We start from the raw sequence: 15,413 nt of genomic DNA, 5'->3' as shown, positions 1-15,413 counted from the left end.
GGCTTCTTTCAGTTGGACTGGATACATCGTACTGGAATGGTACGTGTAGCTTTTTGTATCAAAGGAAATTATTCAAATTAATCATATGCAGTGTAATTTTTTAATTAGAATTTGTTTTCTGGAATAGATATATGTTGAACAAAATTTCTCTACAGCATTTTTATAATTGTGTAATTTTTACTCGTAAATTAAAAGTTTTTAAATTATTATTCCTTTATGACGCCTATTTATTAAAATCTTTTAATCCTATACTGATTAAGTGTAATTCCATCTATCGGGTTACTATGTCGTTACTTTCTCCTCGACTTCTTGCGGTTTTTTCTTTTTCGGTTTTTCTTGTGAAATGAGATCAAACTTTTTGTATTGTTTTTTCAAAAATTCTTGCCCTTTTAATTTTGTCTCCTTCGCGTGTACGGCTGCTGAAGTCGGTTTTGATTTCCCTATTTCTTTAACTACTTTATGGTCTGATTCGCCGTCAGACTTCGGAACTGGTTTCCGATGATTCTGTATTATAAGTTTTAGAAGTTGCACCTCGCATTTTTGAGGTATCACCTCCCCTTCCTTCGTAAATTTCCACTCCTCTGGAAGTGGAAGGTTTATTCTATAAGTCCTTTGAGTTTTCAACTCGGGAGATTTGAAAGATTTTTGAGAGCTTTGAGAGAAATCAAGAGTTTTTGCGGGGTTCCTCCACCGTTTGAATGCCATGTCTTCAGGGGGGTGGGGCATTCTTTGCACTAGGGTTTCCCTCCATGAAGTCCATTGAAGTCCCTTGCTAGTCATCCTTGGGAGTTTTATTCTCGGGTAATGTACTTTGACTCGTTTTTATGGGAAAATTTATTAAATCCATAGCTCCTCGCAGATTTTTTTTGGTTGAATCTTTAGGAGGAGTTTTCTTTACAGTAATACCGGGGGTTTCTACAGCTCTGTTCAATTCTTCCTGCAATGACAGGGGCCTTTCTATTGGTGTTGCAGGGGAAACAATATCGTCTGGAAGTCTTTTGTGAAAATTTGAAGACCAATCTATCTCTGGAAAATTTATTAAATCCATAAAAGTGTTTTTCGTGCTCTCATTATGGTGGACAGAATTATATTGGCATTCAGGCATTGCGATTCAAATTATTATGCAGTTAATGTAGAGACTTGATTATTATTTGTCGTCATTTGAAGTGACCCATTGCTGTACACCTAAACATGTAAGTCTCAATAAAACCATTGCTTTTCTATTTTGTGTTTATTTTATTTTATATGTTCTTATCTAGTCACACGACAGGTAATTAGTTTGTATGTCTCCAAGGTACGTTCCCAGGGAATCTGATCTCCAGAAGCTCGAGGAAAAGAAGTTACATTTATATGGCTACACATTTTATTTTCTCTCAATAATGGAGGGTGGCGCGATCATGAATTTACTTTACTCCCTATTGCTGTGGCACAGGCCTTGATGGCACAATCTTTAGTGCTATAAGTGGCGCTATCGGAGAACTTATAAGGTGTAAGTTCGCAGCTTTAAAGTACGATATTAGATTTGACGCGGTCAATATTTACGACCACAATTGCCTCAGTCATTTCTTTTTATCGCTACAAATGGCGCGGCCTGTAGGATACGAACCTAAGCTCCCAAAGGGAATCTGATTTCGAGATAGCTCGAGAAAAGAGGTCATATTTATATGGCTACACATTTTATTTTCTCTCAATAATTGAGGGCGGCGCGGTAATAAATTTACTTCACTCCTCATTGCCGTGGCGCAGGCATTGATGGCACAATCTTTAGCGCTATAAGTGGCGCTATCGGAGAACTTATAAGGTGTAAGCTCGCAGCTTTAAAGTACGATATTAGATTTGACGCGGTCAATATTTACGACCACAATTGCCTCAGTCATTTCTTTTTATCGCTACAATTTTATCCCGTGCGAAGCGATTTATTAAAGGCGCAAAAGTTGGTCGGGAAAAATATAGAAATAGCAAAGTCTATCCCGCAGTACAGTGGTCAATCAGATATTGACGAATTTAATCTCCAATTGGCCCAGTTTGTAGAACTAACAAATACAGAGCTAGGAACGTTAGTCGACATGCTTCTATTACGATTAAAAGGCCAGGCCTTAACCTTTCTAAAGCAGATTGAACATACTATAGGTAATGACGCCAACTTGCCAATAAATACGGTAGACAAATTGTTAACGGCATTTAAAGATAGATTTATTGAAACCAGTTCCATAAATAAATTAAAACACGGAATAGTATGCTTTGACTCTTCACAAAATATAAGAGAATATCTTTATAACATACGCATTTCAGTAGAGGCAAAATACGGAAATGGTTCAGGAGAACTCTATGAAAAAGTCATACTAAATACCTTTTTGCAAGGGCTACCCCCAAAACTATATAAAATGGTAATATGCAAAAATATTCAGACGTTGGATCTTGCAGTTCAGGAGGTAGATCGATTGATCGAAGTCGACACGATGGTCGCAAATCACAGTAAAGGAAAAATAAATAGCCTAGGCGATTCAAACGCGAACCTAAGCTTCAAGGGAGATCAGGCGTCTCCCAATTTCTTTTCAAGAGATAACTCCCTAGTACCACAAATAAACAAAACGCAAGAACCCACTAGGCAGAAAACAGTACATTTTTCGACCATCAAACAATGTAGTTACGAAAATAACCCTACAATAATAAGGTACTAAATTTGTAATCGACCTGGGCACATCGCGAGGGAGTGCCGTTATGTCCCCAATAACACACCAAGAATTGCTGTCGGCAGTACGCAAAATTACGGCAGCTATTAGTTCGGAATAAAAAATTTCAGCGCCAATGGTGCATTAAGCAAAAAACTGGGGAGCTTGCGCCAATCAGTACCTTAAAGGGCGTATCAAACAAATTTTTATAACCCTCCCCCCAATAGACAAATTAAATACCAATTTGACAACCCAAATAATCGCAAAAGCCAATATAATGCGAGAATGCTATATAGAAATCATGAAAATTTGCCGACGGGAAATGAAAATTTTGTAAGCCGATGGCATTGGCAGTCAGCGCCAGCAATCGGCGCTGCCACAGCTAAAGATTCCACGAACATATCCGAATATCTATTACAGGCACCGACGCATGAAATAAATCCTCAAGGAAACGTTTCAGGCCCCTCAGAAATATAAATTGGACCCAGAGGGTGCCTAGAATGTTTAATAGGTTTAAACTTATAGTAGTTCCGTCTTGTAGTGATAGTATTAACAAGTTACCTATATTTAATTATTTTAGTGTAGGAAACGTTGACTTTAAGGCTTTAGTTGACAGTGGAGCTACGGTTAATATCATAAGCTCATACGTATTTAATATGTTTCCCCTGCATATTAGGCAACAAAGAAATTTTAATAATCCCAATTTAACTAGTTTGACAGGGCATAACTTGGATGCAAGAGGTTCAATTCACCTAAACGTAAAAAGGGATAATAGAATTTTTCCAATAAATTTTATAATATGCGATAACTTTCCGTACGAAGCCATCATTGGCGCAAATTTTTTGAGGTCTAAATAGAGTACTATTAGACATGGCTAACGAAAGGCTTGTCTACCCGGCTAAGGTAGGGGAAGAAATTTCTACCTTAAGAAATTGTAACAGAGGTTACGAAGACAACATAACAGTAAATAAAAGTTCTCTCTATTACCTTTCTTATTTTATTCTACATCCCTATCTAAAATTCATCTACCGGACTAAGATTATTCATAGTTCTAGGCTAGCTACTATACTAAAGATTTTTTTTACATCTAACACTGATTACTTTTACATTTCCAACAAGGTTGGGGCTATTCTACCTTTACGTAATTTTTTTTTTGAGAATTCCCCTTTTACAAGTTTTTTTTTTAATGTAAAAAGATTCTATTTGAGCCAATCCAATTTATTTACAGGGATAAACATATTCTAAAATTGACTCACTTGTAAAAAAGAACAGGTAGATTGACCGCAGATAAGTTAAGTGTAGGAAAAATGACATGTTGACATAAATAAACATAAGTAAAATTTACAAGATTTAGGTAAAAAAGAAGAAGAGATGAATTTATTTTTAGTCACTATCATCACTATCATCTTGCCCCATCATGAAAGGTCTTCGAAGTCCTCCATCTGGACCAAACATTTCATCTTTGTCGTCTAAAAGTGGGTGGATATCTTCATAGAAGTTAGTAGGAGAAAATTAAGTTTTGACCAGGAAAAAATTGGTATAGAAATGGTTTCTTCACCATCCGGACCGGAAAAAAATGCTTAACAACATATCAAAAATCTAAATGTCTAGCTCGATGCGAAATTGTTTTTTTTTAATGTTTTTTATTTCTTTTCTCAAAAACCGGGAAAAAATTTAAAACGTAAACTATAATGTTTTACACATCTTTTTAGATCAGCTTTTGGCTCTGAATTCATTTCTGATACTCATTTCGTTACCTGACCAAAAGAAAAAATATTTATCAGCCAAAAAAGGGGAAAAAACTGTGTCTTTGGGGAAAAAAACTCTTACCAGCGTTTATCAAGGTGTACTATGGAATAAGTTTGTCGTTCTTGTAGTCTATTTGGCTATGTAAACGAAAGGCTTAGAAAAAAAAGACTAAACAACGATAAACAGGAATGACGAAACACCTCAGCGCCAAACACCATGAGACAAGGTAGGTTCTAACTTAATGTGTTCAGAGAAAAGCTTTTATCTTATTTTTCAAATATATAGAAATTGCACATCATCAAAATGTAGGAACCAGATTTTTCATCTTCACAGTTAACTGTTATTCTTCTTCACTAAGTTCTTCTTCTTGAAACTTCGAATTGTTGCACGAGCTTCCCTTACAGGTCCGGCAGGCTATAGGCTAGTACACTCAAGTCCGTTTTTCTTACAGGTACACTTTTCACTATCACAGTCGTCAATACGACACGAGCATTTGATAATTTTCAGCAGCTGAGACGGAGCGGCAGGGAGATCTATTTTTATTGGCGCAAGAACTTCGTTATCCTGCAGTTTCCATCCCAGGCGTAAAGGGTCTACTGGGTTCCCGAGCCAGATTTGAACTTGGCAGTAGACACGTCGCGAGTGGTACTTCGCTGCTGCCTGAGTCGGTGGCAGTTCTTGTGGTTGCACGAAAGTGGTGGCAGTGCTCACTTTTCTGTGAAAAATTAGCTTTCTGGCAGTGTCCAGGTTCGAAACATCAGGGCAACCGTACACTATCAACAATGCTCGCTCTCCTGCTGCCACAACATCGTCAAGCGATGCGAGGTTGTCGCCAAATATAGCAGCGCTGTCCCTGAAACTCTTGTTGGAAAGTAGCAGCTGAACAGCTTTGCTCTTTCCTAGTCCGTAAAGGTGAGAGGTTGCGTCACACACCAGCACGGCATGACAGATTGTAGTCTGAATGCTGACATCTGTCCTAGCTTCTGATTCATCTCACTATTAGCCCACGCTGTACTTGTGCCGTAAAACTTCGAAGTTGGCTATAAATATACACGCTTGGACCGCGAATCTCATCGACTTATAAGAAGAACCAAGATGTCAGTATCATCAGCAACCAAGATTGTGTCTGTAAGACTAGCAGCTTCTACGGCTTTTTCTACAATCAGAACGTCGGCGTCTCCTTCCGAGTGGAAAATTCGGAAACCTACTGCTTCCAAATGGTTGCCGAGCAGCTTCAGGAACGTCCTTTGTTTGTCTTACATGAAAGAAACTCTTCTTTCTTCATGCAGAGGGTCATCTCTTCGGTGAAAAAAACTTAGCGGCCAACCATCCTTGCTCGACGTAAATGGGTAGCATCTTTGATTTCTGGACCACCTTCATATCCGTCAAACACAACGATCGCACTAGGGTACCTTGCTTGTACGTAATGGACGTATGAAGCAAAGATGACCTTGAAGGTTGACCCTACCTTCCATGGAACTCGATGTAGAAGAGAACCACCATCCAAGATGATGTTACACGCAGAAGCAGGTCTTGAGGGTGACTGAGTCTCGATCCCGCAAGCCTGAAAGATCGCTTTTGCAAGCTCTGGCTTATTTGCTTTTCTCATAAGGCCATCGCTTTCGAAAAGAGAAGGAGGAATCGTACAAAGTTCGTACTTGAAGTATTCTTCTCGGAGATCAGTTTGTTGGGTTACTATTATAAACTACTGGAAAAGAAGTACCAGATCTATGTGCGCCACCACAGAGGACCCGACATTTTTGGCATTCATTAGGTTCACTTGGTCTTTTTTCTTGAAGACTTGCTCCTTCAAAGTATTTCCCATCATCTTACTTAGAATCAACTTTCCAGCCACATCGGCCTCGTCAACATTAACATCTTGGGAAGAAGTTATGCCATTGGCAATGTTTCTAAGCTGATTGTCACCTCTGAACGGAGAAGATTCTCCGAAGTATCCGACGAGCTTCTGGGTATCGTCGAAGTCACGATCCTTTCTACTGGAACTCATGTCGCGGTGCTGCTCACTTGTCGAGTAACCAATTTTTGTCAAATTTTGCATCAAGAGGATGATCTCCAGGCATGCTGGTCTTGACAGAAACCAAATGGCTCTCTGCCGTGCTGTCATCCTACCTCCAGTTGTAAGACCGCCCGATGTTTTCAGACTTTTCATATACTCCTGCTCGATGACAAGATCTGCCGAGAGCCCAGTCCAGCGTCGCTCTGATCTTCTAATGGTGTTACCTCCCTGTTCAAATGCTTCGAAGATTGGTGGGTGACTAGTTTGAAGCTTAGCCATCTCTTGCTGGTATATCCAGACCAACTTGACATAGAGGTTATGTCCAGATGCTGCTAGAAACGGAAGCATCTCTACTGCGGATTGTAGGTGCAAATCCCACAGGCCTAGTCTCTCGGTACGTATGAACTTAAGAAGTATCCCAACCATGTCAAGATACTGAAACCAGAGCTTCGCAGTTCTCTGAGTCAGCAGGTCTTGGTGTCTCTACTTGAGAAAGTTTTCAAGTTGCTTGAGCTGGGGATCATGACTGAGATCTTCGGGTGGGAGGTATCCATCCAGTACGTTAGTGAAGACAGTAGACATGTCTAGAGACGTCAACGTCGCCTGCTCTTCTTCCAGGAGATGAGCATAAATGGCCGAGCTCACGAGAATGTGAGATCGAACAGCTCTAGAAATTGCTTTTCCAGCAAGAATGTGTGGCACTGCACCAGTCACGTATACCAATTCAAGAACCCCTTTCAGACCAGAACCTTGCATGGGGTGTCCTATGCATCCGACGAAACTCATAATCAAATGAAAACCGCCTAACTTGAGAACAATACTACTCAGCTCATTCGTCGTGTCGGACTTGAGGATCTTCATAGACTTCCACCAGAGCGGCTTGTCAAATGTGAGAACTAATGTGAATCCGTAGGTTCTGCCTTGCGAAGCTACAAAGCGCAAGGTTGAGTAAAGGCAGGATTCGTTGCTAGACGGGAGGTCAGTCATCGGCAAAAACAAGACGCTTGCCTTGCTGTGAAGGTTTCCCGTTTCATGATGTATTTGGTTAGAGAAAACTGACTGCATGAAGCCATTCCAGCTCGGTCTTGAGACATTCAGGAACCCGGTAGCTAACCAGAGCTGATCGAGTGAGGCATACGGGTCGTTGACATTTTTGCCAGGGATCTTCTCATATTGCACCTTTGAAAACACTGTCTCACTGAAGCGGTAAGGGTAGATGGGAATTTTTCCTTTTTGGGCTACTTCATCTAATGAAACTTCAACTCTCGGAATGGGTGATCGGCTGTTAATGAGAGGAAGCGTGACTGTTGCTAGCAGAGCCATCCCATGGAAAGTGTTTCTTCTCTCCATCGTGCAAACATCGTGATCTGCATTATCAGCTACATGCTGCATAGCATGTGCGGAGGTAACTCCTGCAAGGCTAGATTCATCATGGACTGATGCACAGCGTTTAAACTTCTGGACTTCAGCATTGGAGGAGCAGAATCCATGGCTGTGTAAAGTGTCAATAAGAAATCTGGACTTGAAATGGTGATCCAGTTGCACTGCTAAGCCTAGTTGCAGTGGACGAATGAGGGCACGTAGGTGAGAAGTTTGAACGATGGAATTGCCAATGGCAAGCACTTTGAAGCAAATATCGGTCCAACGAATATTTCATCTAAGAACACCATTAGGCTATTAGGTAGAGCGCCTTTCAGCTGTTCTCCAGAAGAAATCTGCTTTGCGGTCATATATGATTCCTTCTGTGCTGGCAGTCCTTTGATATCACTTTTGATAATCTTTTCTCCTGCTCTAATAAGCTTGATTTTCTCACTCTCTTCGTTATCGGTTTTGTCCAAGTAACAAAAATTTTGGAGTATCGCTGATGCTTTTTCTTCTAATGTCACCACGTCAGCCTTACCATCAATAGTTGCAAATACTAGCTGGTCAATGAAATATTCCATAAGCTTGCTCTTCAATTACTTGCGAGAGTACGGTTTAAGTTCTGTCCCATTCAAAAGCTCTCCCATTTTAACATCACGTTCACTGACTGTATACTGTTCCTTTGCATTTTCATCTAAAAAAGTAGTCAGCTTCAAAAATGCCTGACATCTTTCATCGTGACTTGGCCTTCCCCTTTTTGGACGTTTTTTATCTGGCTCAGTATTTTCGAGTATTCCAAAAAGTTCTTGCGTCGCAAATCTGGCTGGAAGGCTCTTATTTAATTGAAAAATAGAAGAACAGGCTTTGTGATAAATTGCGTCAACTGCGTGCAGGTCTGACACTGCACATATTCGGCGGAAAACGTTATTTGACCAATCATCATCACGGCTTTTGCACACTGCCTTTATACTCTCTTACAAGTCTTTAGTCCTAACCTTGTACCACTCGTGTCCTTTTCTCTGGGTAGTGTTGAGATTTATCCTTGTAGTGCAGAAAAGCAACACTGTTGGAAGTTGAAACTTGGAGTCCGTGATCGGAGTACCATTTTTTCTGCTTCCGTTTTTTATTGCAAAGTTTGTCGTCTCTCATTCTCAATTTTCAACAGGTATATTTTGTTTTCGAAAGTCTTTCTGTATGTAACATGGGCATCGTTCCCTGCCTTGACAGAGATGCTGGTACCTCTTATTTTGCTAGCTTCATTGATTGCCGTAGCTCCTTTTTCTGCCAGTACCGACGATTCTGAGGTGTCTATTGAACGTTCACAAAGGGGACATAAAACTGCGGTCTCCGTCATCTAAAAAAGAGAACTGGGAATAAGTGAGTATAAGTAGTATAAGTATAAGTAGTATAAGTAATAAGTGAATATAAGTATGGGAATAAGTAGAGGTGTCGGTGAATGTTACAACGAAAACCCTGATTCTGAACCGAAAAATCTGTAGCTAAACCCACTCCAGTTCAGATAGGTCACTAAAATAAATGAACTGTCATTCTTATTGAGGGCCGGCGTCGAGTATCATGGGTGCTTTAAGGATTCTTGACCAGGGAAATCTGAGAGTCACATCCGCGAAAGGGACCGGCGATAGTCGATAGTACTCTCGATTCCACTTGAGAAATAGCTTTTTCGTTCCGCCTAGCGGCGTCGACCGTGCTGCACTCTAGCGACTTGTTTGCTGTACTTAAGTTTTCTTCAGACAGATGGCGCTGATAAAATGTGCGTCAGAAAAGAGAGGTAGGACGAGCGTAGAGTCTTCTTTCCTTTCTATATTTCCTTCCTCCGATTCCTTTCCGCTTCCTGGTAGTTACGTTACAAAAGCATCGGCAAGAAAAACAAACAAAAACGCACCTGTATTAAATCTCTGCTCGGACTGCAAAATACTTTCCATCTGAGGAGTTTTTTTGCAGATAGATGGCTCTACAAGGCTCAGCAGACTGAAGCAACTTTGAAAAGAGTGTAAGATCAAGGCATGTGTGTAACAGAAAGTGAATATCAGAAGGGACTTTCCAGCTGGTTGAAAATGACGTCACCAATAAAGCTCGGTAGGAAAAGAAATGGATTCGGAACGCCGGTAGGCTATTTGTTCAGATGGGGAAAAATTAACCGAAAATTCGTGCTCCTCTTCGAAAAATACCCTGTGATCGTGTGTCACTTGATTCTTTTTTTTTTGATTTTTTTTTTTATTTTTTACTTCATAAAAAAACAAAACATAAAAAAGAATTAAATGATTAAACGTGATGTTTCTTTATAATAAAAGAGCACAAAAACAGTCGTTTCTTAAAAGGGAAACCATCAATAAACTACTTTTCTTTTCACGGTTCCTCATTCTCGGATTCTGGAAATATCTAAAAAATAGGCGCAAAAAACGTGAAAAAAAGGGAATTTTGCAACGGGATGGAGATTTAGATTTTTGATATGCTGTAGAGCTCTCTTTTCTGAACACAGTAGTGCAAAAATAATTTCTATACCAATTTTTTCCTGGTTCGACCATTTTTTTCCGTATCTTTCCCCTACTATATCTCGGATATACATGACAGTCAACCGGATGGATGGCATCTCCCAGTGAGATCGGACGGCATATCTGGCAATATATCCCAGTAGACTGGTCTGGACTTGTTACTAATTTGTCATAAAAGGTGACTTTTAGTCCTCAGGGGAGCCCGGCTGCAAGCACTACACTTGAAGTATTTCTTGTGATATGTCTGGCCCAAAACATTTACGACAAGTTTATCTCTGATGGGCTTCTTACAAGTGGCACACCTGTGAAAAAGAAATTCATTCAGAAAATATGTTGGGCAGAAGTACTTCCCATTCTTTGAATAGAATGATTTTCGGCTTGATTTACAAATTGAACATCTCAAGATTTTCCAACAAATTATGTGAAAAAATTTCCCTCTAATCACCAAGAGATCCCCAAAGTTCTTCTTGGAACAAATATCGCAGACATCACACTGATTTACGCTACCTTGTCCCAGGTTATCCGTTGAGTTTTGCACAAAGCATTCTTGTTGTGTTCGGTAATAAGGTTTTGTATATCTGCAGACTTTTTCACTCCATTTATAGTGGAATCTAAATTCTTTAGGTACAGATTCAGATCCACAACCAGGGATAACATCGATATGTCGAAAATTCGGTGCATTATGAATACTTTCATTGTTGAATCTGAACTCCCTTGTCACTGGTATCTAGAGTAGTTCCTGTAATAGCTTCTGGATTTCACGGTCACTACAGCATTGTTCAATACAGCCATTAGGTTTATTTCTAGCATGCATGAATTTCCTAATTTGCAAATCTTCCGATTGTAACGCCAACTCATATTCATTTGGTGATAAAACCATTTTTCCCCACGATTCTCTTTAGACAGAAGATTTTTAGTTTCACTTGTAGATAGAAGATTTACTTTCAAAAAATTCACAGACAGTTCTGGAACCACACTCATATGTTGAAAATGCAGTTTCATGGACATCTTTTTCGGCTATTTTATAGCTTGGTGGTAGCCTTGGGTAAGGTCCAAAGAAGTAAAAATTTTGTTTTTGCTTGAAATAGAGTCAAGAATTTCATCTATTCTTGGTAAAGGAAATTTATCGTTAACTACTTGTTTGTTGAGGGCTCTATAATCTACTACAAGTCTAGGATCACCATTCTTTTTTGGTACCAAGATCACTGGTGCACTATACGGACTTATACTAGGGCGTATAATTTCATTTTTTTCTAATTCATGGATTTTATTTTTTAACCATTCTTTGTGCTTATATGGCACACGATATGGCTGTTTCGCTACAGGTTTACCAGTCGTTAAAATTGAGTGTTCATAAAATGGTATCAGTCCGATGTCATCTTCAGATGCGGAAAATACATTCCATAATAATTCGCATAATTTTTTCTTAAGTTCCGAGTCCGTAATATAATCCATATTAAATTTGTTTAAGAATTGTGATTTAGTTAGAGGGTATTTGTTAATTGAGGTTTTAATAACGTTAACAAGGTTTCTTCTGGAATTCTCCCTTCTATTTATATCATTCTCCGATAAAACTTGGATCTGAACTAAACAAGTCCCCTTTTTTATTGTAATTGTGTCATTTTTGTGGTTATTAATTACCCAAATAAAACCTTCTCCTTTGTCGTAAGATATAATCTGTTCCTCGCATAGCAGATTTTCGGGAATTTCAGATTGGGTCGCAAACCACATTTCAGATTATCTACCCACTAGTTCAATCATTTATGCCGTTTGAATTCTTTGCATCGTTTTGGGAGGGACATTTGCTTTCCTTGTGACGAATTTGCACTATAGATCTTTATTTTCATCATCTTTTAGGTTCATACTGTCACAATCTTGCATCATTGCGGCATCTTTCGGTGTCCCTTTGGGTTTTACTATGTTTTTCCATAATTCCATTATTATTTTAATTTTGTTTGACCTGTACTGTCGCATATCTCCTATTTTTATTTTTGAACAGATTCAATACACTTTATTCAAATTTACTTCATCTCTGCAATTTCTTTCAGAATTGAAAAAATTTCTAATTACGCCATGTCCCTTTTGCGAGACATGAGGTTGAAAAGATTGCGACATTATACCACCAGAAATTTTACTTTAAAATAAAATTTTAAAATCTTTAGCGCCGCTTATAGTGCTAAAGATTGTGCCATCAAGGCCTGCGCCACAGCAATGGGGAGTGAAGTAAATTTATGACCGCGCCACCCTCAATTATTCAGAGAAAATAAAATATGTAGCCATATAAATGTGACCTCTTTTCCTAGAGCTATCTGGAGATCAGATTCCCTGGGGACGTTACTTGGAGACTCATGAACTAATTACTGTTTGTGTGACAAGATAAAGACATATAAAATAAAATAAGCATAAAATAGAAAAGAAGTGGTTTTATTGAGACCTACATTCTTAGTTGTAGAGCAATGGGTCACTTCAAATGACGGCAAATAATAATCAAGTCTTTACAATAACTGCATAATATTTTGAATCGCAATGCCTGAATGCCAATATAATTCTGTCCACCCTAATGAGAGCACGAAAAACACTTTTATTCACTATATATTTTAAGTTCTGATCATTTGCCTTGGGAGCTACCCATGATTGGCCTAAGTTCTGAGGTTGGGTGAACCCTCCATCCTAAAATTTGTCTTTAATATTTCCGATGATTCAAACGTTCACAGCGCTTCTATAATTTAATATTCTTTCGAAATAATGTGTGCTGCATGTTTGGTATTGCTCATTATCATAGCGAAATCCAAAGCTGGATAGCGCCGTTCTTTGTCTGAGGCAGAAAGCGATTTTTCTCTTTGCTGATTAAGGACTTTTCTTTTTTTTGAAACTAGATTCAAACTTAATTTAAGGAAGTAGGAATTATATTTAGAAAGAAGGGACTTTATTTTTTTTATTTGAAATATATAATATTAATCACGGTACAGTACCATAGGGTACTTATATACTGGATTTTGATTCAACTGAACTGGATTTTGATCCAACTCTTCTGTCATTAGGGAGGTTTTCGGGTAACAAATCGATAGCAGTACCTACACAAAACTAATATAGACAAAAAAAGCTGATTTAAAAAATTAAACAGTAACATACCTCTTCGTGCTTCTCTAATGGGGGGTTTTCTTTGTTCTTTCTTTTAGTATATATTTTACCATAGTTTGAGGGGGAGCTTCGTGTAGTGGGGAATTATAATAGCGAGTCAAACGGGGAGCGTATATTAATGGCCATACTGAGTCAAAATCAGGTTGAAAGGATTCAGGTTCCCTTGAGAGCGGTTGGAGCCACAAGGACTAATAGTCTTGAGAAATATTAACATGAAGAGACAAAATTAAGAAAGTAATGTATTTATTTTTACTCATATTAGCGGTACAAATTTGGTTCAGGAATATCAATATTCTTAGTGTAACACTTCACTATAATAGGCATTAGGACGACGTTATATACTGGGGCGTATACAATTTAACATGGGTTTAACAATGTTCTGATAATAATAGTCAAGAATTATCAATAGTTAGATCACTTAAATTAGACTGGTTGTAAACTGAATTTTGACTCCTTCTCGACTGACTCAAAATTGCTAAGTCCTGCTAACCACACTCTCAAATTTCGCCAGAGGTTACATTTAGGCGTTGCTGAAACTTATATTACATTGGGTCCATTGGTTCGGACCGTATGTCCTATATTCCTATTGGACAAGGAATACACCAATTGGCTATTTTAAATTTAACGTGATTAATAGTTGTAAGATTGACACATCAGGATTTTTCCTGTCATACTAAGTTTTTGTTGCACATTATTAATGTTCTATTTTGTATAATTTATAGATATGAGAATGACTCTCGTAACTTTTTCTGCCGAACAAGTCTGTTCTACAATGTCTATTCTACTTTGTATCCTTTTTTATAAGTGAAACACTGTTTCACCATTCGCTACTTTGTTTGCACCTGCGAATGCTATTCGATACTTAAAGACATCATTGTTTTGCACCTGCGAAACTGGCGCCGGTAAATTTATTCATACGATGAATTTAAAGATTAACTATGAGATACATGACTTGTAAATTTAACTCCGTGTTTAAAGGAAATCTCCGTGTTTAAAGGAAACATCTCCGTGTTTTAAAGGAAATTAATCTCCGTTTTTAAAGGAAACACAATAATATCTTTTGTTTTGACTTTATCGTCCTTTCTATATAAGAGTAAATGATAATATTTGTCATTGTGTGCATCTGTTGGGAATAATTTACCAGTTAAACTGCGTCTACTTTTGGCATATTCTGAAAAACTAGAACAGAAAAATGGGATACAGCTCCAACTTCTCCATTCTTTTGTTTTCTGCCCAGTTTTATGATCATCACGTTTTTTCTTTTTGATTCAATTAGTGAGAAAGTCTTTTCATTTGACCTTTTTCTAAGCCTTTTAATCTTTTATTTACCTTTTAAGCTTTTATTTTAGTGCTTGATAAGGCTCCCAGAAAACAAAAAATTCATCCTCACCTTCTGATTCGACATCTTTTTGTCCCATACCTACAGGTGGGAAGCTGGAACGTTATTAGCAATCTACACAACCCCGTTTTTTTCAGAAAATGCCGAATGTAGACACAGCTTCTGGGAGGTGAAAATTAGTATTTTGCTTGGATTGGAGTAACTTTGCTTTACAAAACACTGCTTTTTATTTAAATATATATTTTGAGTGGCTTTTTTAACTGTGTTACCTAAGAGAGTTTCCGAGAGAGTTATCTCTGTGCATTCCCATTGATTGCGAGTAATCCGTGCATTTCTACTAGCTACTCATAATCCAGTTATCATGAAAACTATTTTCCTGGGCTAACCTTAAAAAAAAGATGATGAGATTGACCGTGTTTCTTTCAACCCAGTTTTTTGTTTTCTAAGTTACGCAGAATGTAGATATTGCTTTAGGGAGGTGAAAATTAGTATTTTGCTTAGATGGGAATAACTTTTTCTTTATCTAAGTATCTAGTTTGAATGGCTCTTCTTTGCTGTTTTACTTGAGAAATTTTCTGACAGAGTTATCCCTTTGCATTTCCATTGAATGCTATTAATCC

At 38.3% G+C, this 15,413-nt stretch overlaps 1 long non-coding RNA gene across 1 annotated transcript in view; it reads right to left on the bottom strand.

Moving 5' to 3' along the window:
• Nucleotides 1-4,127: 4,127 nt before the first annotated feature.
• LOC148940419 (uncharacterized) overlaps nt 4,128-15,413 on the bottom strand; it is a 387,233-nt gene continuing 375,947 nt past the window's right edge. The window contains exon 3 of the long non-coding RNA XR_016143331.1: nt 4,128-4,159. This is a non-coding gene — a long non-coding RNA (uncharacterized LOC148940419). The remainder of the gene's footprint in view (nt 4,160-15,413) is intronic.

The sequence above is a fragment of the Artemia sp. Qi Xiang Cuo genome, chromosome 19 (genome assembly GCF_049724085.1).
Source record: "Artemia sp. Qi Xiang Cuo chromosome 19, ASM4972408v1, whole genome shotgun sequence".
NCBI classification, from domain to species: Eukaryota; Metazoa; Arthropoda; class Branchiopoda; order Anostraca; family Artemiidae; genus Artemia; species Artemia sp. Qi Xiang Cuo.
This window is presented reverse-complemented; position numbering and strand designations above follow the sequence as displayed.